This window comes from Camelus ferus, chromosome X, assembly GCF_009834535.1.
Source record: "Camelus ferus isolate YT-003-E chromosome X, BCGSAC_Cfer_1.0, whole genome shotgun sequence".
NCBI classification, from domain to species: domain Eukaryota; kingdom Metazoa; phylum Chordata; class Mammalia; order Artiodactyla; family Camelidae; genus Camelus; species Camelus ferus.
The window spans coordinates 18,946,194-18,970,823 of NC_045732.1; the positions used below are offsets into that span (position 1 = coordinate 18,946,194).

At 41.3% G+C, this 24,630-nt stretch overlaps 1 protein-coding gene and 1 non-coding gene across 7 annotated transcripts in view; one reads left to right on the forward strand and one right to left on the reverse strand.

Moving 5' to 3' along the window:
- ADGRG2 (adhesion G protein-coupled receptor G2) overlaps positions 1 to 24,630 on the forward strand; it is a 120,910-nt gene that overhangs the window by 6,579 nt on the left and 89,701 nt on the right. The gene's annotated exons all lie outside the window — the stretch shown is intronic.
- Positions 20,344 to 20,413, reverse strand: TRNAP-AGG. Its single transcript has one exon. It is a non-coding gene; the product is annotated as a tRNA-Pro (tRNA).

Here is a 24,630-nt window from a genome sequence, read left to right on the forward strand (position 1 = left end):
ACAGATGAGGAAACTGAGGCACAGAGAGGTTAAGTACTTTGTCCAAGGTCATACAAATGGTAAGCAGGAGATCCAGGGTTTGAACACAGATTATCTGATTTCAGAGCCTGTGTTTGGTTTTTGCATTTTTATTGAAGTATAGTTGATTTACAATATTATATTAGTTTCAGGTATACAGCATGGGTATCCAATGTTTTTATAGATTATACTCCATTAAAAGTTATTACAAGATAATGACTATAATTCCCTGTGCTACATAATATACCTTGTTGCTTATCTATTTTATATATAGTAGTTTGTATCTTTTAATCCCATACCCCTAACTTGCCCCTCCACCCCCTTGCCAGCAGTAACCACTAGTTCGTTTTCTGTTATCTGTGAGTCTGTTTCTGTTTTGCTATATAATTATTCTGTATTATTTTTTTAGTTTCCACATATAAGTGATATCATATGGTATTTGTCTTACTCTGACTTATTTCACTATCAACAGATGAATGGATAAAGAAGATGTGATATACACACACACACACACACACACACACAATGGAATATTACTCAGCCATAAAAAGAATGAAACTCTGCCATCTGCAGCAACATGGGTTGATCTAGAGCCTATATTCTTAACCACAGTGCTCATAACAACAAGGAGCATACATAATTCATAATCTTTGTAAACATGTAATGTTTACAGCCTTTGTTTCTATAACTGAGCAAGGGCTTGTTTGCCTGTGGCACAGAAAGCCAAACTGATGGCGAGTGTTTGCACCAAAGTAAGAGTTTATTGCAGGATGCCAAGCAAGGGAGTGGGAGACAAGACTCAGATCCACTCCAACTTGGTCTTTGGGTTGGGGGCTTTTTTTAAGGGAAGAACAAAGAGGCTGGAACTAATTATTGTCTTGTGACATTTCTTGCTCTTTTTTGTTTGTTTGTTTTTGTCTTTTGTTGTTGTTGTTGTTGTTGTTGTTGGGGGGGTAGGTAATTAGGTTTATTTATTTTTAGAAGAGGTACTGGGAATTGAACCCAGGACCTTGTGCATGCTGAGCATGTGCTCTACTACTTGAGCTATACCCACCCCCTCTGTGACATTTCTTGATTGTAGTTTTGGGAGTTGAGAAATGTCTGGTTTATGATTCTCTGGCCAGATGGTACATGGCTGAGGGTCTGTTAGCTCAGCTTTCCCTGGAGAAACAACCTGAGTTTGTACATTAATGATAATTTCCATAATAGCAGTTTTAGTACATTATTGATGTTATTGGCATCTGACTCCTCTTGATTAGTGTTCAGTTATACTTCACAATAATGTAACATAACAACAAGGAGCTATCTATCTGGGAAGTGAGTCTTAGGCAGTAAATACAGACCTCAATTAATAAAACTAGAATTTAATACCCACTGAAACATAATCTTTTTCTCTCTAAAATTTCTCTAATTTCTACCAACTATAACCAAATTAAGAGTAATTTATTTGCAGAATAAGTCTGCTTATTGACCACATAGGCTCTTTTAATTTGACTGTGCTGGAACTTTTCATAAGGAATCTTAGATCAAACTTTTAAAAGGCCTCTCAAGGCTGGGAAGGCCATGCCAGAGACTTGCTACAGATTCCACCTGTGGTATCTATAGATTTGGGTGAATTCCTCCATTCTAGAGGTCCCCAAAATATCTTGAGATTCTTGCACCTGTCAGGAGGTAACTCCTTATTCACCTGCTAAGGCTGCTGGGAACCTAAGAGTTTTTAATTTCTGGAGGGGTTAGGTAGAGAGAAAAGATAAATGTTTTCCATTCTGCTTACAAAGGTATAATTTACCAAGTTACTGTAAGCCATAATTAGCTTGAGGGGAAAGGTTTCCTTATATTGGGAAAACACAGATTAAAAGCCAGTAATATTTCAGACAAAAACCATAAAAATTATAATCATATTCACCAGTTTATTTAGTCCTATGTAACGAATTCTTTTCATCAACAATTTTTTGAAACCATCAGATTTTCCATTAGGATTTGTTAATTTCTTACTAAGTTCAGCAGTATGATCTGAAAGTTTCAGAAACCTATACTTGTCAAAAAGTCCTTTCATTGAATCTTCTTGAAGATGAAGTATAATATATTGATGACTCAAAAGACATGTCTATATTAATTAAACCAACAAACTTAAACTAACTTTAATCCCAGATATTAACTTAATGCTGAATATTTCCCAGAGTATGTGAACCTGAAATTCATTTGGGCTAGTTTCTTTTACATTTCTGAGAATTTATGTAAGTGCTTGATTTCCTTTAAGTTAATTAAATAGAGTTCATTTACAAATGAATTTGATAATACCACCCAAAGGTAAAGACTCATATTTATAATGCACACATTGACATACATACATCCAGAGATATCATAGCTTCATTCTAAAATTTAGCCCTGAATCAGGTATTACAATAAAAAAGTCACTTATTTATAAGTAACAGTTGGAATAAGTTAAGTTTAAAAGACCTCTTTTCCCTTTTTTTCCCTCAGTCTCAGGAATTGGAGATGGTCTAGAAAAGATAGGAGTTTTTGAGAGCCCTGGTCAAACATTTACATCTCAAGGCACAGAGAAGGAAAAACCAAGTTCCTCCAGAAAGGACTTGTTCCCTTAGGGTCAGAATTCTGAAAAGATGTTTTACCAAGGCAGCAAAACCAGTTTTGCATTGTCAAATGAGCCTCATCTTGGGCATTTTTCTTCAGGGTCTAAAGAATATTGTGGCCATGCAGTGTTACAAAAAGTTTCATTTTGGCTTTAGTCATGGAACCGTAAGTAAAGGGGGTCCAATTTTGTAGGATGCATCCTAAAGGACTATTTTTAGGAACTGAACTTTTGTTTCTCATGTCTGCCAATTAAAATAGTGCAACTCTAACACCCCCCCTCCCCCGACAAGACAAAAAGAAACCAATTCCAAAAGGTTTAAAGCCAAACCAATTGCAAAAGCAACCTTAGGCTCTTACTTTTGGCATACCCAACCCTTTCCTCAATACCCAGCAATGGGCCTAGGAGGCCACCGGTATACAAGGATAAAAGTTTTCAGCCTGCACTGTTGTGCTGGTTGCTTACCAATAGATATCTTCCAGTCCAAAAACTGTTCCTTTACTGCAGCCTGAAATATTGCCCAGGGTTGCTAATGCTCAGTCAAGAAGGGAATTCCAAAGCTGGATCCCCAGACCAAAGAGGCCTGGGCAGCTGCTGGATATGCAGAGGGAAAGCTGTACACTGGCAGAAGGCCAGCAGACTACGGGCACTAACCTCAGAGGAACTGGAGAGGTCTCTTCATGGTCGCCTAATTGTAATCAAGCAAGGTGCTCCATGGCACAGAAAACCAAACCCTGACAGCAAGTGTTTGCAGCAAAGTAAAGGTTTATTGCAGGATGCCAAGCACGGGAGTGGGAGACAAGCCTCAGACCGCTCCCACTTGATCTTTGAGTTAGGGGTTTTTCTTTTAAAGAGAGAAACCAAAAGGTTGGGGTTAATCACTGTGGCATTTCTGTGACATTTCTTACTTGTAGTTTCAGGAGTCTGGATGTCTCTGGTTTATGATTCTCTGGCCAGGTGGTCCGTGGCTTGGGGGCCTGTTAGCTCAATTTGCTCTAGAGAATAAACCTGAATTTGTACATTAATGATGATGTCTTTAATAGTGATTTTAGTACATTAATGATGTTATTAACAACAGCAATTTTAGTCATCTAACTCTGGTTGATTAGTGTTCAGTTAGCACAGGATTGGGGTCAAAAGGGACAAGAAAGGGAATAAAGTTTTAGATAGAGAAATTAATCATAAACTCAGTAAGGGAACTTAGTTTTAGTCCCTTAGCATAGTGGGTTTCAACCAGGGCTGATTTTGCCCCCGTGGGGATGCTTGGCAATGTCTGGACATTTTTGGTTGTCATGACCGGCAGGAGTGGGGGTGCTACTGAGCTCTACTGGGCAGAGGCCAGGGATGTTGCTCAGTATTCATCCTGTAATGCACAGGACTCCCCTCTCCACTTCCGTTAGTCCTCAACAAAGAATTATCTGGTCCAAATGTCCATTATGCTGGGGTTGAGAAACCCTGCCTTAGCACAGTAGTTCTGAAAGCTGGCTCCCTATTCAAATGAGTTAGAATAAATAGCGATGTCTAGGTCCAGGGCCTGACCTTAATAAACCGCTAGTGGACCTTCAGCATCACCCAGCAATCCAACCACACTTGCATAATGGGTTTGCCTTTCTGTTCTCCAAAACAGCTGTTTTACACCTTTTATTTCCTCTGTTCCTCCTACTTCAGCTGCTGACTGTGGCTCATTAGACAGGAACCTCCTCATATTCTCATCACCAAGCTCCCAACATACCCACATTTGTACAAATACTCACTGCTCCCCACTGTTACTGTGAAACTGATTGAAATGTCCCCAATGTGTCAAAGACTGGCTTCTTTCCTGGGCTCTGGACTCCTTATCCTCTTTGCCTTCTCAAGGATGTGTTCTTTTTTAAAATTTTTAAAAAAACTTCTTGTTTGGAAAGAATTTCAAACTTTACAAATAAGTTACAAAATAAAAATAGCACAGAGAACACTCATAGCCTTTAACTGGTTTCATCTATTGTTAACATTTGACCCATTTGATTTATCATTTGCACTCTTGCTCATGCACATGATTTTGTTCCTGAATCGTTTAAGGGTAAATTATATGCATCATGGCCTTTACTCCTAAGTACTTCAGTATGGATTTTCTAAGAATAAGAATATTCCCTTACATAATCACAGTACTGTTGTCAACTTCAGTAAATTTAATATTGATACAATATTTTTGTCTAATCTGCCATTTGCATTCCAGTTTTGAAAACAGACCTGATAACATCCTTTACAGAATTTTTTCTTCTAGTACAGAATCTGGTCTAGGATTGTTAAGGCATTTAGTTGTCATGTCTCTTAGCCCATTTTAGTCTGGAACATTTCCACAGCCTTTCTTTGTCTTTTATGACACTGGCATTGTGGAGGAGGAAAAATCATTTTTCCTCTACCCTTTTAGGCTCTTGGCTGAGACCCCCCCCCCCCCCCCCCCGAGTAAAAAGACAGATTAATAGGAGGAAAACAAACCGAGTTTAATAGCATGCATACATGACAGATATCCAGGAAAACTGAGTAGCTCTGAAGTGGCCCAGCCACGACCTTAAATATCATCTCCAGCTAAAGACAAAAGATGTTGGCTTGTGGGGGAGACCCCTTATGGGAGTTTACCAGGCAAGGCACAGTAAACAAGGGTGAGGTTGTTATGTACATTTAAGGTGGTGCCTTCTCCACTGATGAGTTTCTAGATATTTAGAATCAATCCTTCTCTCTTAGAGTGAGGGAGATTTCCATTATAAATGTAAATGTCTCTTACAAAAGCATAACTTCTACTGGGTTTTCAGAGTTTCTTTTGTATCTGCTGTTTCTTAAAAATAATCAGCCTAAAATAATCAATATGCCAAAAAGGCATATATTGAGGTGGCATATTCTGCTCCCTTTCAGCATTTAGGTTGAATACAGACCATCTCCCTCTTCTTTTTTAATGGAACATTCCTCATTTTGCGTTTGTCTGGTATTTCTCATGAGTAGACACAGCTTATGCATTCTGGGCCAGAATACTGGATAGCTGATGTTGTGTGCTTTTCAGGGTATCACATCTGGAGGTCCACGATGTCTGGATGTCTATTTCTTCCTCATTGGCAGTGTTAATGTTGATCACCTGGTCAAGGTGTTGTCTAACTTCTCCACTGTGTAGTGACTGGGTTTTACCTTCCTGCTCAGCAGGCTGTGGGAAGACACAAATAGCTTGCTCCTCCTCAGTATTTCCCACCAGATTTAGCATCCAGTGATGATTTTTGCCTGATCCAATCTTTAATATGGTAGTTGAAAATAATGATTTTCCAACTCTGGTATTCCCTCCACATTTTCCAGTTGGCCCTCAGCAAGAGCCTTTCCTTTTCCCTCATTTATTTGTTTATTTGTGTATTTATTTGGTAAGGACTCACAAACGCCTCCTTTTTTAATGGTTTGTAGATCATTATTTTACTTAATTATTTTGATGCTCAAGTTGTGAAGGACTTAATTCTGTTTCCCTTTTTCTTTCCTGCTTTGCCGATCCTCCCTCATTCTTTCCTGAATCATTCTCATCAGCTTACAGTCATGCTCTCATATGTGATATCTCCACAGGCTCCACATTGCCCTCCAGCTGCCCCCATGTTTCTAGTCACCCTTCTCAGAGGAACCTCTTAAAAGGCTCCACATTCTTCCTGGTCTGTCTAATCTAATCAGGGTCGTATCCTGAGTGAGTCTCCTCTGGTCAGTCCTCAGTGAACCCCGTGTTGCCAAATACAGCAGCTGTCCCTTCTCTGACTTGTTGTGCTTGACTTTGCAGCAGCAATCGTCAAGTCTAAGTTCCAAGTCCTGCTTTGAACACTTTCTTCTTGTGGCTACCATTATCCTACACTCTCTTGGTTTTCCTATTCTTGCTGGTAACTTATTCTAAGTCTTTATTTCTAGCTCCTGCTCAACCTACAAATGTTGGTGTCCCTCTCAGGCACTGGGACTCCCTTCTCTTCTCTTTTTATGTACTCTCCTGAGAGGACCTACCCAGTCGACGGCTTTACATTTCATCCAGATGCCAGTACCGGCAGCCATGACCTTTCCCATCTCAAGATTTGCTAATTCATTCTATTAAAAGATTTGTATGTATTCCCCAACCTTTATTGAGGTATAATTGACAAATAGGAATTACATATAATCAAGGTGTACAATTTGGTGTTTTTATACGTGTGTACATTTTGAAATGATGACCACACTCAAGCTAACAAGCATATGCATCACCTCACATAGTTACTTTGTGTGTGTGTGTGGTGGGTGACAACACTTAGGATCTACCCTTCTAGCAAACTTCAAGTACACAATAACTGTACTAACTGTGGTCACCTGGCTATACATTAGATCTCCAAAACTCACTCGTCTCCACTCATTTTAAGAAGTAAACTCCAGCCTCCTTAGCATGGCATTCAAACTGCACTACCTCTGTTAGATTAAATATAGAATTGATTTTATTGTGTAGGGGAAGTTGTCTCAATATCTTTGAGATCTTCATACTGGCTCACAAATACCACTGAGAAATACTAGAAAACAATGTTGATAAATTGACTAATTCTAAGAATGTTGAAAGTTTTGGGGGAACCTTGAAACATTAAAAGGCTCAGAAATGACAGCTATAGAAATGAAAAGTAGAAGAAAGCACAGGAAAAAATGCTATTAAACATTTTGTGCTTTTTAAATATTGAAATTAAAAAATCTTGAAACAAACAAACAAAAAGGCTTAATCCACATGGATCTCTAATAGGCATCTCAAATTCAGTATTTTCTTGCCATCCACATGCCAAACCTGATTCTCTTGCCATGAGACCCATCCCAGTATATATAGGGAGCACCACCAGCCCAGTTGGTCAAGTTCCAGCCCTACAAGTTTCCTGCCCTACACCGAACCCAACAATGAATCTTGTGTATCTGGCTTCCAGAGTATATTCCAGATGTTCCCACTTCTCCTCCACTACTCCACCATTCTTCATTCTGCCACTGTCTCTTTCTTGGATGGTTGTAATGGCCTCCTGTAATCCAGTTCCCATAGGGCAGCTGGAGCATCTTTTTAGAGGCATTAATGGGATCATGTCACTCCCCCGCTGGATTATGGTGTTCTGCCATGTTCTGACCCCTGCCCTCCCCTGTTGTGGAGCACACTTCCTCCTATTGATTCTTCCAGCACATCAAGCTCCTTTTGGTCTTTTACACTAACTGTTCTTCCTGGAATATTCTCTCTGCCCCTCCTCCATCTTTCTCTGGCTGGTTTCTCATCATTCATACCTCAGTTTAAGTATCACCGCTGATTACTTGGTCTAAAATAGCCACCAAGTCACACCTTCCTATAATTCTCAACACTGCACTTATCATTATATTAGTTTTCTTGTTTATGTATATATTTATTGTTCCTCTCTCCTTCTCTTCCTCCCTCCACATTGGAACTTGAGCAGCGCCCACACTTTATCCCTAGTGCCTAGAATAGTGTTTGGTACAAAGTAGGTGTTCAATTAGATCAATGAATGAATAAATGAACGATGCATTTAAACTGCCTAACATGATCTCCTGCACATGGAAGAAACTCAGTAAATATTCTCTTTCTCCAGAAACTCCTGTTTCTGGGGCTAAGCCTAGAAGCTTCCAGTGAGAACAGTGATCTGATAAATTCATATTTATGTGGTAGGATCCTAATTATTAGAGTTTCCAGACAAAAGGGAATTACATTTTACCAAGAAAAAAAAAAACAGTGATAGAATTCCAAGGATCATCAGTGTCACATTTTTTAGTAGGGGACTTTCCTGGCCCTCCTGACTTTTAAGACTGGTTCTCAGATTTTTTTTTTTTTTTTTAACAAATTGACATGTTTACCGTGGGATTTAAGCATGTAAATTTTCTAAACCCTCTGGATACTCACGAATTGAATATATGCGGAGAGAAGGAGAAAGATTGGGAGGATGTATGCTGAAGTGGTTTCCCTTTTAGGCATTATTTGAAGATTAGCTGTGGTTTTTGGTAAACTCTTGTAGCAGATTCTATGTGGTATTAAAGCTTCCAGGAACAATCAGTATAAATGAGCTCAATTAGTGATTTTGTTATCTAGATAATTCACTTTTGACAGAATGTATCAGATGTTTGGGAGTATTTGGAGGAACCATTACCCTTGACACAATAGGATTTATGTTTTTTTCATTGGATCAAATACTCATTGTATTCTCATATATGAGTCAAGAGCTGTGTACCATTATTCACTCTCCTGATATTTTATCACCTATGCATCATTATTAGTCATTTTCTTTCTAGCAACCATCTCTAGTGAAAGTAGGCAAGTGTGTCAAGCAGCATTTCATGGATATATTTAGAGTCTTACTCTTTGATTTATCTGTGAAAGTGGATTAAGTGTGTATACACATATTTTTAAAATTTAATTTCTTACTGAAGTACACATTATACACATTATAATACAGCTCTGTGAATTTTCACAAACTGCACACACCTCTGTCACCAGCCCCCAGATCAAGAATCAGAACATGAGCAGCTGCCAAAAGCCCCCTTCATGTCTCCTTCTGGTCACTACCACCCCACAAAAGGAAGTGCTGTTCTGATTATAATGTCATAGGCTCATTTTGCCTGTCCTTGAATTTCATATATATGGTACGCACGGGATATCTTGACTTCTTTCACTCATTATCGTCTGGGAGATTCATCCATATTGCATTGTGTGTTGCAGTGGCCATAGAGTATTCCATTATATGACTGGACCACAATTTATCCTTTCTACTATTGGTGGGCCTTTGGTTTGTTTCCAGTTTGGGGCTTTTATGAATAATGTTGTGAGGAACACTCTTGTACGTATCTTTTGATGAACTCATGTGTGCGTTACTACCCAGTAAATGCTGTAAGAAAAACCATTTCCCTCTACTCTTCTAGATTCTTGGCTGAGAGGCCCCCCGCCCCCATAATTAAAAGACAGATTAACAGGAGAAAAACAAACAAGTTTAATAAAATGTGTATCTCCTGTATACATGGGAGAGACCTAAGGAAACTGAGTAACTCCCCCAAATGGCCCAAGCCTCTCCAGCTAAAGAGAAAAGATTTTTTGGAGAGGGGAAGCCAGTTATGGGAGGTTACCAGGAAAAGCACAGTAAACAAGGGTAAGGTAATGCAGATTTAAGTCACTGCCTTCTCCATTGATGAGTTTCTAGAGATTTAGAGTCATCCTTCTCTTCCTGGTACTTTGAGGGAGACACCCTTACAAATGGAGATTTCCCTCATACATGTAAATGTCTCTTCCAAAAGGATAACTTCCAGTTGGTTTTCAGAGTTTCTCCTGTGTCTGCTGATTCTTAAAAATAATCAGCCTCAAATAAGCCTTATGTCAAAGAGACATCTTAGTGTGTCATATTCTGTTCCCCTTCAATATCTGAAAGAATGCTTTAAATATATTTCTGCTCATAGTTGTCAATTATTTTCTCCTCTGAGTACGATTGGGATTAGTAGCCACCTCTGGATAGACTCACATATCTGTATCGATATACAATGTGAGGCTTTTTATTCATAACTTGAATTAAGTTTTAGCATCAGTTGTTTTTCTACTTTAATTTTTTCTAAGAGTCTGTTTCTGTGTTCATTTATTCCTTTACCAGCTACCCGTATCAAAATGTCATTTTTAAGTACCTTCAGAATTTTGGCTTTTCTTTTGCTGCAAAACACACACACACACACACAGAGAATTATTTTGAAATGAAGAACACTCCTAGGACTGTCAAATGTATTTTGCTGATATTGAGGCAAAGGTTTGCCCTCCTGAAGAGTCTTGGAATGGTATAGGCTTATTAAGCTCTGATTCCTAATTTTGCCAAGGGGGGAAAAAGGGAAGAACGAAGTAAATGAAAGAGGTCTTGAAAAACTAAAGTATGCTTTATTTTGTTGTGATTACACCCAGTTTTGCTGGTTGACACTATTATCTCCCTTTGTCCCCAGTTGCATTAATTTATTCCTTTCAGCAAATCTGAAGTTAATTCGACAAACTGAATAGAGCAAATATAGCCTGAAATCGAGCAAATAACTCCCAGTTGATTTTGGTAGGAGACAGTCGCTGAATACTCTTTACGCAGAGAACACTTAGCGAATAGTGTTATCTTTGGCAGTGCTTTTTAAATGTACAGATCGATCAGCTGGGGATCTTGCTGAAATGCAGATGCTGATTCTGGAGCTTTGGGATGGGGCTGGAGATTCCTGCTTCTCAAGCTCTGGGGTGGGGCTAGAGATTCCTGCTTTTCAGGGGACCACACTTTGAATAGCGAGGCTTTAGAGCAGAGCTGGGTTTCTGTAGAATCTTTGTCCATTGACCATTTAGGGATGATAAACTTCCTTGCCTCAGGGCCACTCCGCCTGTCCTCTCAGTGCGGGCTGAAGAACCAGGGGTGTGCATTTTGTGTTAGAGCCGCAAAGCCCAGTGCTCTTTGGGCGCTTCTTTAAACCTCAAGTAGCAACTCCTTGCAACCTCGCCTCACCTAGTCTCTCCTCAGACATTCCAAACACCTGAAGAAAACCACTGAACTCCTCAAACACACCAAGTCAAGCCAAAACACACACACACACAAACACACACACACACACACACACACCCCTCAGGTGCTGATCTGAAGGAAGGAGTGGGGCAGGGCAAGCGTGAAACCACCCTCTTCTCTACTGCCTGCCATGCTTCGTACTTCCTCATTCATTTCATAGAGTTTGGGTGTCCGTTTCAACATCCCTAGCCCTGAGCACTGCAGTATACACCAGCCTCCTTGCAGCCACTAGCTGTGCATTTCTCTGCCCGCCCATGTGGCAGCCCCGAGTGCCAGGGAATTAACACTCCCCACCACATGCAGGGAGCAGCCCTCAGCCAGTGCCTGGTGAGAGCTGATAGATAAAGAGCCCAGCACTTTGCCCACCAGCGGGACCACTGAGCCAGATGGGCATTCTGCACTGGCTCCTGGAGTTCCCCAGGACTGAGGTTCAGCTGCCCTCAGCGGTAACTGGCTTGATGACACACCAGTATTAGCTGCCTTCCTGCCCTGTCTCACTTCCCCATTCTCCTGTTTCCTGGGAGCACATCCTAAATAAGCTGCTTGCTCTCACGTCCTTGCCTCTGAGTTACCCTCTGAAGGAACCCAAACTATGTCAGGGCTCTTTGAGGCCAGCAGTCAGGAAGTCAGAAACGAATTGTTCGTTTTAATAAAACGCCATTAGAAGAAAACACGGAAGCCCCGTGGGGTTTGTTCTAGGAGGGGTTTCACCAGCATCTAGTTATTTTGTTGGCCTAACACCAACCATTCAGATGGCTGAGAATAAGCCCGATAGTGGAGAGAATGCTTCCGTGTTCCTGGGCTGTCAACAGAGTTGATATTCTGGGCTCCCTAGCCGAGCTGATTCTTGTCTTTCTGACTCTCGCTCCTGGAAGTATATCTCTGAGTTCTGCCTGAGAGCCCTTAACCACTTCTTGTGGCCCTTGTAACCCTCATCCTGGCTGTATCTTACTTACATGCTCCTTTCCATAGGCCTCCTTCCCTGCAGTTCTCTTTTGTGGGCTCTCTCTGCCCAGCCCCTTGGGACAAGGAGTCTGTTCCTGGACCTTCAATTTACTGTATGGAGGCTCCTGACTTTGTTTCGAGGATGGACCACACCTGTTTTCCAAGCTTTACACCAATGGTCATTGCTTGTCATAGCCATGTCTTTAGCTTGTCCCCCCTTCTGCCTTCTTCCCCAGACTGGAATTGGATCCAAACCTTGGCATAGGTTAAACCTCTCAATGCATTTTAGGACTAACTGTGCTCAAATTGAGGGTCTTGGCCCTTCTGTATTTCAATAGTGTGCCCTTTCCCCTCAAGTCCTTGTATGCAGAATTCCGCTTTCTGTGGTTCCTCGTATGATTGGAACCCACAGCAGGCAGAGATGTTTGGGAGGGTGATCTGACCTGGCACTCTGGACTGGATTGCTCACAATCTTGCTGTACCCCTGCCACCCATCAGGCTGAACTCCCATGTCTTTGTTTGGACCTCTTGGGGATTCCTAATTAAAGACCCTTGATCCTTTGGGTTTGGTATTTTAAGGATACAGGCTACATCAGTAGGACTAGCTTTAATGTAAACAGTGAAAACATCAAAGATGGATAACTAGGTGACTGCTCCCCTGTGACTTTGGGCTCTCTTCTTGACTTGTAGACTGCCACCTTCTTGCTGTGTTTTCAAATGGTGGAGAGAGAGAGATCTTTCTCTTCATGTAAGGCCACGGTCCTATTAGATTAGGGTCCCACCCTTATGACCTCATTTAACTTTAATTATCTCCTAGAGACCCTATCTCCTGATACAGTCACACTGAGGGTTAAGGCTTCAACATATGAATTTGTGGGAAAGGGAGACACAGTCCAGTCCATAGCAATAACTGTGTCCAGCCTCCCCCTCGACTCCCCACATTCACCTAGCTGAATCCTGAAATTCCACCATTAGAGATTAATTTCTTTGGTTTAAGTAAAGAGTTGTTAAAATGTAAATGGCCACAGAATTTGGTTGATGTGTCTTGTTGTGAGGTCTTCTGAGAGCAGGTAAGGGTTCAAAAAGTACAAGGCCATTGGGTGACTCCAAGTTGGGAATGGGCCCCACCTAGAGGAGAGAAAGGGTACTAAAAGGGAAGTCGATTTTCTCTGAGCAGTGTCTTTGCTAACTTTGCCAAGGCCTGATCAAATCCTCAGAATTATTTTCTTATCCATTCCTACAAGACCCCTTACAGTCAGGGAACTAAGTATTTAACCTTGCTTCCTTGGATCTATGAGCAATTTGAAAGAAGTTGCCTTTCGAAGAGGGAGTCTTATTAACTGTGCAAAGGGAGAAGTAGAAGTACAACTTCTCATTGGTTTATCCAGCCTTCTATCAACACAAACTTTTTATTAGCCTGTAAATTATGTATAAGGACAGCAGATGTTTGTAGTAAAGATTCTTATGTGCTGTTGGAGCCTAAAGTACTTTTTGAATCATCAAAGATTAAATTATGTACAGGATGATTTTCATATTAACTGTGATATTGATAGTCTTGGTTACTGCTTGTTACTAAATGGTAATCCTTTATCAACCAGGATATTTCAGTTTCAGTACTCCATCTTCCTCTTGTGTTGGCATCAAAATGGTATCCAAGGTGAAGTGAGCCCTTCTTGTGGCTTGTTATTGCTTGGATTGGCTGCGTGTGGATAATTAGCCCAGGTAATCAGAACACTGTATGAGTCAAGCACATAGATTTGACCCCATTGTGGCCTTTGCTCGTAGGGGGACTCATTGAGGGTGGGCCAGTGCTGGTTCAGTTCTGCCAAGGAAAGTGCATGGAATTCCATCTCCTTTGGACCTGCTCCATCAATGGTGTCATCTTGAGGTCCTTTACATTAGCTTTAAAAAAAGTGCACAGTGGTAAGCACTATCCTGAAATTGGTGTTCACCTTCTTATATATTATACTTATCCTACATATGAATATGTCCCTAAGCAAAAGAGAATGCTACTTGCATGCTTTTAAACTTTATATAATGGGTATCATTTTTACTCTCATTGTTCTATGACTTACTTTTGTCAATGTCTTTTTTGTGAGATTTGTCCTTTTTGCTACATGTCCTTTTGCAACTCTAGCTCATTTCTTTTTCTTTGCTCTGTAGTAGCCTATTATGTAAATATATAATCTATTTGTACATCCTTCTATTGATGGTCATTTAAATTATTTCAGATTTTGTTATTAAAAATGCAGCTGCTATGAACAGCCTTGAACATGCTTCCTTGTGCTAATATATAAATGTTTCTCTAGGGATTCTATTCAGTAATGGAAGTACTGGGTGGTAGGGTGTATGCTTTCAACTGTGCCAGATGTTGCCAGATTAGTTTCCTAAGCAACAATGTAAGAGGCTTCCTGTTGCTCAGCATCCTTGACAACACTTAGTATAGTCAGACTTTTGAATGTCACTAAGATGATAGGTATGATATGGTATCTCTTTTGGTTTTGATTTGCATTTCTCTTGAGTACTAGTGTTCCCTGGCTATTTAAATTTCATCTTTGTGAATTTCTAGTTCAAGTTTTTAACCAATTTTTTTTCTATCAGGTTGCCTGCATTTTATAAAATTGATTTCTAGATGTTCTTTATATATTCTAGATACTGATTTTTAATGATATATGTTATAGATAATGTCTCCCAGTCTGTGGCTTATTTTTTTTCCCACTTTTTATGGTGTTTTCTGATAAACAAAGTTCTTTCAATGTAGTCAAATTTCTTTTTTTTTTTTTTGTATATTTTGCACTTTTGTTCTTATCCCAAAGACAAAAATATTCTTCTCTACTGTTTCCTAAAAGTTTTAAATGTTGGCTTTTGAAATAATTTTGTTCTAATTGGAATTGAGAGAGGAATCTACATGTGGATTGTTTTTACATGTAGAAAACCAGTTGTCCCACAATCATTTATTGAAGAGTTGATCCTTGCCCTCCTGAGCTGCACCTACCCTGGTACCTCCTTTGTTATATCAAGTGCCCATATATGTGTGAATCTGCTTCCAGGCTCACTCAAATTTGGATTCCTGGTATATTTGTCAAGCCCCGAGTAATACTACATTGCCTTGATTGCTGTTGCTTTCTAATGAGTCTTGGTATCTGGTAAGTCAAGCCCTCCTTTCTTTCTTTTTTTGTCAAATTGTCTTAGCCACTTTCTTTTATATATACAGCTGACCCTCTGTGTCCATGGGTTCCACATCCTGGGATTCAACTACCTGCAGATTGAAATATTTGGGAAAAAAAGTTCCAGAAAGTTCCAAAGAGCAAAACTTGAATTTGCTGTAAGTCGGCAACTATTTACATAGCATTTACATTGTACTAGGTAGTATAAGTAATCTAGAGATGATTTAAAGTATACATCCTCTGTGGGTTATATGCAAATACTATGCCACTTTATATAGGGACTTGAGCATCCTTGGATTTTGGTACCTTGCAGGGGCTCCTGGAACCAATCCTCCTGCAGATACCAATGGATGACTGTACACTTTAGAATTACCATAAAGTTCTATAAATAACCTCATTAAGATTTTGAGTGGAATTATCTTGAATTTGTAGCATTATACATTTTTGCCTAAATTACTTTGATATAGATTATTTCATTTGTGTCTTGCAACACCTTGAGAGGTAGGTTAATATTAGTCTCATTTGTCAGAGAAGGAAGCATATTAGAGAAATTAAATGCCTTGTCCACAGCTCACAAAGCTAGTCAGTGGCAGAAGCTGGTCTGTTTAAATCCTCCCCTTTTTTTGTTGAGAAATAATTCACATACCATAAAACTTACCCTTTTAAAGTATACAATTCAGTGGTTTTTAGTATATTCACAAGGTGGTATAACCATCACCACCATCTAATTCCAGAACATTTTCATCACTTCAGAGAGAAGTCCTGCACTCATTAGTGGTCATTCCCCATTTCCCCCTCCTCCCCGCAGCCCCTGGCAACCACTCATCTACCTTCTGTCTCTATGGATTTGCCTGTTCTGGAGATTTCATATAAATAGAATCATGCCTTCTGTGTCTGGCTTCTTTCACTTAGCATCATGTTTCCAAGGATCTTCCATGTCATGAATTAGAACTTCATTTCTTTTTCTTTTCCTTCATTTTTTTCTTCTCTTCATTTCCTTTCTTCATTTTCATCGTCTTTCTCTTTTCATTCTATTCCCTTTCCTTCATCCCTTCAGTCCTTTAGGCAAATCTTACGACTCTAAGTCCAGTGCTCTTTTTCCAGCTACCAGATGAAATCAATCAGTAAGTGGACATTTATGTCTTTAAGAAGTTAAGGATGAAATGAAATTAACTACTCATGAGCCTGACAATGAAGTTCTTTGGCCTCACTCCCTGTTGGCATGCATTAGACACTCAAACGCTGAGCTGAGTGCACCAGAATTGAGGACTCGAATCAGAGTTCTTTAGAAGAATCTTGCTACTATTGTTTACTCTATGCAAAGCCAGACTTTTGCTAAACACTGTGTCTGGAAAGTTGAATATTGTTTAGGTTGTGCATTAGATATGCATACTTGCTTTTGTAGAAGGAAAGTCATATTTTCTTCCAGTGAACATTAGGTTATCCAGTTGAGTATGTTATATAGATCTTGGTTTGAAAGAGTTACATCAAGCACCATATGGAAAGAACCCTTCTCTCTTTAGAAATGCACCTATTCAGTTAAGCAAGATTTTGCTGTTAACCTTAACTATGAGCTTGAATTGAACTGTGAAGAAAATTCTGAGTGAATGACGTTACAACTTGCCAAGCCCTGAACTAAACTAGGGGCAAGTATGTATGTTTCCCGGCAAAGTCTGCTGAATTAATTCCTTACTGGTCCTCAGACCACTCCCAGTGAACAAACTGAACCCAAATTTGGCAGAATGGAGGGAAAGGAGAGATTAAACACACTCGCGCGTGCACACACACACACACACACACACTCGTAATTAGTTGATCTGCAACAAACCTCAAGCTGTTCTCTTAACTAAACCTAAATCAAGCCAATAATACATTTAGATTTTAACCAGCTATTTTGGAAATTATTTTATAAGGCTGTAGTTCTTCCAAATGTTCACAACCCACAAAATTGGTTTTGGAAATAATCCTTTTCCCCTCTGCCTACAAGGAATGGCAAAACTGAGTTTAAGTTCATTTGCAATAATTTTTCTTCCCCTAAATTTTCAGATACCATTCTCTTTCTCTGTTTCCTTTTTTTCCTTGCCATGGATTTACTCTTCTTTCCCAATAGTATGTCTCCCTCCTTCAAAAATCTCTCCATTCATTGACCCGTGCACACTTTCAACAAATATTTCTGAAGTTCCTACTATGTTCCAAGCACTCTCCTACGCACTGGGAACTCAACAGTGAATCCAACAGACAAAACCTCTGCCTTTAACAAAGCTTATTTTCTCCTGGGGGAAGCAGATAATAAAGAAATAAAATATGCATTATGTTAGATGGTGATTAGTGCTGTCTGTGGAAGAAAATGAATCAGAAAAGAGGCACAGGGAGCGTTGAGGGGCTGTGATTTAAATAGCATTTCTCTAGGTCAGGGATTGGCTAACTATGGCCTGTGGCCCTCCACCTTTTCCTGTAAATAAAGTTGTATCAGCACACAGCCACACCTGCTCATTTACAGATTGTCCATAGAATTCATTCGTTGTGACAGAGACCATATGGCGCTTTGTAGAGAAAATGCAGATTTGTATATACGATAACTTTTCAGAATTAATACCCATGTTGTGCTTTTCAGGTTCCAAACCATCCTCACAAACACTGCCTCATCTGGGTGTGGCAGCGGGGTTGGGAGGTAGGTCTAAGTAGCTTTGTTTTACAGGTGACTAAACCGAGGCTTGGAGAGGTTACTGAGGTTATCCAGGGCTGCCGACCTTGTAAAGTGGTGGTGTTTAACTCTACAAGTTGGTGCTTTTTCCAGCCTAATATCCTACTCCTATGGTAAATACAACCCAGTTTTTTTTTTGTTTGTTTTGTTTTGTTTAGCACCAGGAGCTCCCTCGCATACAAAACACAGAAAGGCAATAGTATGTCAGCATCAAGTGTGTGAGTGCTAAAGCTTGGCTATCCAAGTTCAAATCCTCACCCTGCCACTGACCTCTGTGACCTCTGTGCCTTGCCTCAGTTCCCTTTTCTATAAAGCAGTTATGATAATATGCCTTTCAGTAGGGTGATGATACATCCCAGTTTGCCCGAGGCAGCCCTGATTTATGCCCATTTTCTCTGTTAATTAATAGTGTCTCATTTTACTCTCAGGTGCTCCAGTCTGGACATTAAATTGTACACATACCCTAGTTAGGGTTGTTGCCAGGATTGAGTTAGTACAAATAAAGCACTGAGATTCCTGCCCCGCCATAGCCTGGGGCCGTGGTTTCTTATCACAATGCCATGCCAACTCATCACTTAATTTTCTTCTGACTCATTGCTTGGTTCCATTAAGTCCAGACTGATCCCTGTCTGGGGGAGCCTTCTACCAGGGCACGCAGTGCCCTCCGCCTGCAGTGTTCATCCCCCAGCGAGGCTCCAGGCTCACTCCCTGACCTCCTTCAGCAGGTCTTGGCTCAGATGTCATCTTCTCCTGATGCTTTCACAGGCCACCTTTCTAAAATTGCCACTCCCTCCCACACACTTTGTATCCACATCCCTGCTTTAGTTTTCTGCTTAATGCTTATTACCATTAACATGTAGATTTTATCGAGCAGCTAATGATGTTTTTAGTGTAGTTCTGTTTTGCTGTTGGGTAGAAAGAAAAAAAAAAAACCCAAATAGACTATACCTGGGAGAAGAAGGCTTATTTTTCTGTTTTTAAAAATTGTGTGTCTTTATCATTAAAATTTTAGAAATTCCAGAAAACCACAATGAAACAAATATAATCCGCCCATAGTCCTACCCTCCCACGAGAGTTGTCATTTTGAGGTATATTAAGAAGAAAGCAATTTCACACCAGCTCTAGAGGGAATGCATTGTCTAGCCTAATCTTATAACTTCAGCTGGACAGCTTACAGGTAAATGTAGATTTACCATATTCTCTAAGTATTATAATTTTGATTCCTTTAAGGTAAATTTTTCTTCTCCATGTTTTCATCTGAAACTGGTCTGAGAGAAAATATCAAAACTCCAGAAGTAAGGAAAAAAACATGGCAGAGCGGCTGAGCGAGAAGCGAAGTTCCCCCACTTGGAGTTAAGGTTTCCTGGTGTGTTGGCAACGCGGTGGCCTGATTGTTGCCAACATGAACGTCTTAATAGAAAGGATCACGTAGTGATGTACTTTTTATTTGCTGACTTTATAATATGGCGCAAATGGCACGTTCTTTGTGTGTCATTGTCTCCTCTAAGTATATAATGCAGCTCTAGTGTGTTTGCTTCACTGCCCTCTTTAAAACTTGTAGCTGTTTCATCTGTTTGTCCCTTTACATTTTTATGTGTTTGAGTGCCGCACCAGCATGTAAGTTCTAGAAGGGCACAGTTGTATCTGTCTTGCTCACCAGTGGGTTCCTAGCGCCTCATGTAGTGCCAGGTACATGGTATTTACTCACTAAATATTTGCCAAAAGGGAAGTCCCTGGAGCCCGATGGCGCAGGCTCGCCCACCTGTGCGGGGGGTTGGGGTGGGGACAACCAGTGTGCGGAGGGTCCTCCACTGCGAGAGAATGAAGCCCTGAAAGATGACCCTGGCCCCTCAAATATCATCCTCACTTTCTCTCTCAGGTCTCCAATTCCTTTAACAAATGACAGAGTCATTAGTTCAATCATCCGAGTTGGTTTAAAGTGACACTGCTTTTGAGACTTGGAAGCTCGCTAGGACCTTCTTGCTCAGGGATCAAGAGGGGTATTAGCTACAGTCCTGAGGTGAGGGTGGGGGCAGTTGTGATAGGGTGGGAATGGGGAAAGGAGCACAGGGAAAGGAGGCTGAGGAGGGCCTGGGCCATGTGGGATGGCCAGGGAGGAAAGAGTGCAGGAACGGCGGTGGGCCCACAGTCCCTCCCTGCCTCCCTGAGAAGCACATTCAGTGTCCCCCCTAGTCCAGGCACATGAAGCAATTAGCAGAGTGCTGAGCACACTGCGTCTTTTTTTTTAAATTGAAGTATAGTCATTTTACAGTATTGTATTAATTTCTGGTGTACAGCATAGTGATTCGGTTATACTTATGCAGGTATATATTCTTTTTCATATTTTTTTTACTTAATTTTTATTTTTGGAGGCACTGGGGATTGAACCCAGGACCTCATGCATCCTAAGCACACGCTCTACCACTGAGCTATCTCCCTCCCCACCATGCTACATCTTTATTCAGGCAGATCATGTCCATATCAAATGCTATTTTTCAGTATATCTTTCTAACTACAATACTGGTAATTACTATTTATTGAGTGTTTGCTCTGTGCCAGGGATTGTTTTAGGTGTTTTATGTATATTGACACATTTATATGTCCCAGCAACTGTCAGATGGATGCTAGTGATATTATCTCCATTTTATAGATGAGGAAGCTGAGGCATACAGAGAGACTGAGTTACTTGTTTGAGGTTTGAGGGGCAGCGAGTAGCCAAGCCAGAATTCAAAGGCAGGGACTTTCGCCTTTTTAAACATTCTGCTGTTTGCTTCATTAGTGGTCATGGCGACCTTTCTTTACTATGGTTAATATTTATCGACAACTCACAAGGAGTTGGGAAGTTACTGAATATTCCTTCCTGAGAAACCCCACCAGCTGTAACCTGACTTTCCCATTTCGGTCCATTTCCTTTCAGCCTGACCCTTTCCACTGAGAACCTGGGAGACAGATTGAAATATTCTGTTTCATATTCACCCTGTATTTTTTTTTTAACTGTAAAATTTTTCATCCATTCCTGAGACTAATCTATGTGACTGTTATACTTTGAATGAGAGAAATGATTTTTTTTTTTTCCCTCAGCATTCTAGTCATCATTCTTGTTGAGTCGCTAGTTTCACCAGTAAAATGTTTTTGGCATCCATTCTCTGAGAAGCAAGTGTGGACTGTTGCTCGAGTCTCTGGGTGGCAGAAGGACTTATAGGAGCTGCCTCTAGAGAGCAGCCTTTCTGCTATCAAGTTTACTGACCCCTCAGAGAGTTCAAGGTCAAACTGGTGCACACATGATATCACACGGCTTTCCCTGCAGTGTATTTTTTTTTATTGAGTTATAGTCAGTTTACAATGTTGTGTCAATTTCTGGTGTACAGCACAATTTTTCAGTTATGCATGAATATACATATATTCATTTTCATATTTTTTCATTGTAAGTTACTACAAGATCTTGACTATATTTCCCTGTGCTATACAGTATAAACTTGTTTATCTATTCTATATATACCTGTCAGTATCTACAAATCTTGAACTCCCAGTCTGTACCTTCCCACCCCCCTCCCTCCTGGCAACCACAAGTTTATGTTCTATGTCTGTGAGTCTGTTTCTGTTTTATATTTAAGTTCATTTGTCTTCTTTTGGTTTTTGTTTTGTTTTGTTTTTTTAGATTCCACATATGAGTGATATCATATGGTATTTTTCTTTCTCTTTCTGGCTTATTTCACTTAGAATGACATTCTCCAGGGACATCCATGTTGCTGCAAATGGCATTATGTTGTCCCTGCAGTGTATTAAAGTGAGTTACAGACCTTGTAACGAGCAGGCCCAGTGCACCTCATGGTTGAAGGAGACTTTGGGGTCTCATGGCAAGTGATTGGATTTGGAAGTCACTTCACTCATGTGGTCTGCTCCGGTTTTCCAAAAATGTCCGGGGAGTTAGACTCTTACTGCAGGGGAGAAAAATAATACTCTCTCACCACTTGAAACACCTAAGTTTTGGAAAAATCATTAAAAAAAAAATACTGTGAAGCCACCCATGCTGCATCAGTGCTGGAGGGTCATTAGGGAAAAGGCAGCGTCCAGACATTTGTGGGAGGTAGAATTTTTATGGGTTGTTTTTGTGTCCAGTTTTGCAGGTTTCACAGGAGGACTCCACTGGGGCTGTCAATGAAAACCATTGAAACTGTCATGTTGTTGTTTCCCAGGTCTCCTGGAAAAACACCCTGACAAATCGCAGCCCTGGGCGGGTCAAAGAGGAGAGTACTAAAAAAAGAAGGAGAAAATGGATGGGCCTGTTCTGGTGGGAGGCCAGGGCTCAGTGTCATAGCCAGATTCCCCGGTGAGAGAGGAGTTTCCAGCAGCGGAGGCTTTCCCCACCCTATCTTACACCATCCAGTCTGAAAAAATAATTCCCCTTCCGGTGGAGCCAAGTAGAGTCACTTGAAGGCAGTGTAAACAAAAGGAGCAGGTAGTGTTGATGCTTTTAAGAGAACATCCTGATGAGGGAGGAAAAAAATAAAATAAAAGGAGAAGGGCCAGCTAGCAGCTGGGAGATTTTCCTGGATGTAGGAGAGCTACTTGGAATGGCATTGACTTCTTGTTTCTAAGGACCAGCCCAGCAAACCTAAAGCTGTAATGTAGGCAACCCCCTCCTCGGGAGTCTTTTCCCGTCTCCACCTTTGCCCTCACTAAGCTAACAGCAGGTTCCCATCTCAGTGCTCCTATGTGGTCCCTGCCTGACCCTATCGGGCTCTTCCCCAGTCATCCAGGCTTGCAGTAGCCCTACTCACCAGCAGAGCTGACCTGATGAATGGAGTCACACTGATCTGTTACAGACTACTGTAAGTGAAATTTGTATTCTTTTATGGGTTGCAATGCCTTACAAAAAACAAAAACAAAAACAAAAACAAAAACAAAAAAACAAGCCTTGAGAGGTGGTCTTTGAGATATCAGTCAAAAATTTAGAACTTTTAGGGTAGGATAGTCCTATTCCAGGCAAGCTTTAACAGGCTTTCTAGGTCCTCATCATCTCCTTCAGTCCCTCTGGTGTAGAACAAGTTGCTCTGTCCTCCATCTCCCAAACACACAAAAGATCGAATCAGTCACTCCCATCTTTGTGTCCTCAAAGCTCTTAGAACCGGAGCACATTTTATAGCACCGTTCATCTGCTCATAGTTGACTGAAGATGTTTCTTACCTTCCCAGAACACACCCTTTATCCTTTCCATGTGCAAATATGGCCTGGCCTCCATTTAGAAGGAAGTCTTAATCTGGAGCCACAACTTCCTGCAGGTGATGTGATCAACTGTTAAGGCTGCTGAGAGGAGGAGTAAGCCGAGGACAGAGAAGTGACTTCTGGGTTAGGTGAGGGGGGAGTCTGGCAGCCTTGATAAGAGTAGCTCAGACGCCTGTTTGAAATCAGTTCAAGAGACGCCAGGAAGAGAGGAAGTGGAGATAGCAAGTGTGGCCACCCCCGAGCAGGTTCAGTTAAGGACTAGGCGCAAGTTAAAAACTATGCTTCCTGGAAGGATTGTTTTCCCCTCTTCATGGATAAGAGTTCAGAATGGAACTCCCTTTCTCGGAATGATTCCCTTTTTCTCTTCTCCAGAGAGCCATGTTTGTGGTTTGGTATTTGGTAATACAAATGTCAAGGGCTTGTGACCTAGTTATCTGTTTTCTAGTTCCCCTCCTTGGTTCTGATCTCCTTTCCGCATTTCTGTTCTCCCTGAACCTGCTTTTCTTTGTGCTGGGAGGGGAATACAGAATGTCATTCTGTCATCTGTGACTTGGTCATTGACTACCCCTTGGCCTCCACGGAACAAGCAGGGTCTTTAAATGGAGGTATCACTTCAGCTTCTAAGGCACAAGCCTAACGTGAAATTCCTCCTCCACCGCTCCGCAGAGCCCTGGGCTACGTTGTGGTTCCGGATGGGTTTGTGTCGCCCCTGAGGACAAGTGCAAAGGCAGAATTTTGAGATGCTGGGGGGTTGGGGAGGGGGACAAGGCTCGAAGCCAAGAGCGGAAAAGAAGGAGCTGTGCTCCTGCCCCTCAGGGCTCCAGGCCTGGCTTCCTGCGCCTTCCTCGGTGGCCTAGGAAGTGCTTGTCCTCACATCTGCCCCTCACCTGTGGGCTTGCCCTTCTCCTGCCGTTGACCCTCCTCACCCTCTCCAGGCACTTAACTCTAAGCTCATCTTTTAAAGATGCATCTGTGGTTAATTCTACCCCCTTCCCGTTTCTTCATCCTGTGTCTCCCCCCTGCCCAAATTAGGCCTTGACTGTCTACTCTGCTGGATTCTGCTACTAATACCTGACTCATCTTTAGTCCACAGGGACTGATATGAGGGGAAAAGTGGGAATTGATGTTATCTCGATAGAAATTGTGTGTGACTGAAAGCCTCAAAGTGTTTTGAGGAGGCACCCCAAACACAACCTGGCAACAGTGGGAGGCTGGGACGCTGCTGGGCTGCGGTGGGGAGCTGAGGAGTGGACTGCCAGGGGAGTTGTGGCTGTGGCGGGAAGGCACGCTAGACCACGTGTAAAGTCAGATGAACTGGGTTCTAGTCCACACCCAGCCATTTACTAGCTCTGAGCCTCACGTGCATCAGCTGAAGTTTAGGTGGTGCCTGCCACTCTGTCACCCTTAAAAATCCGATCCAGACCCGAT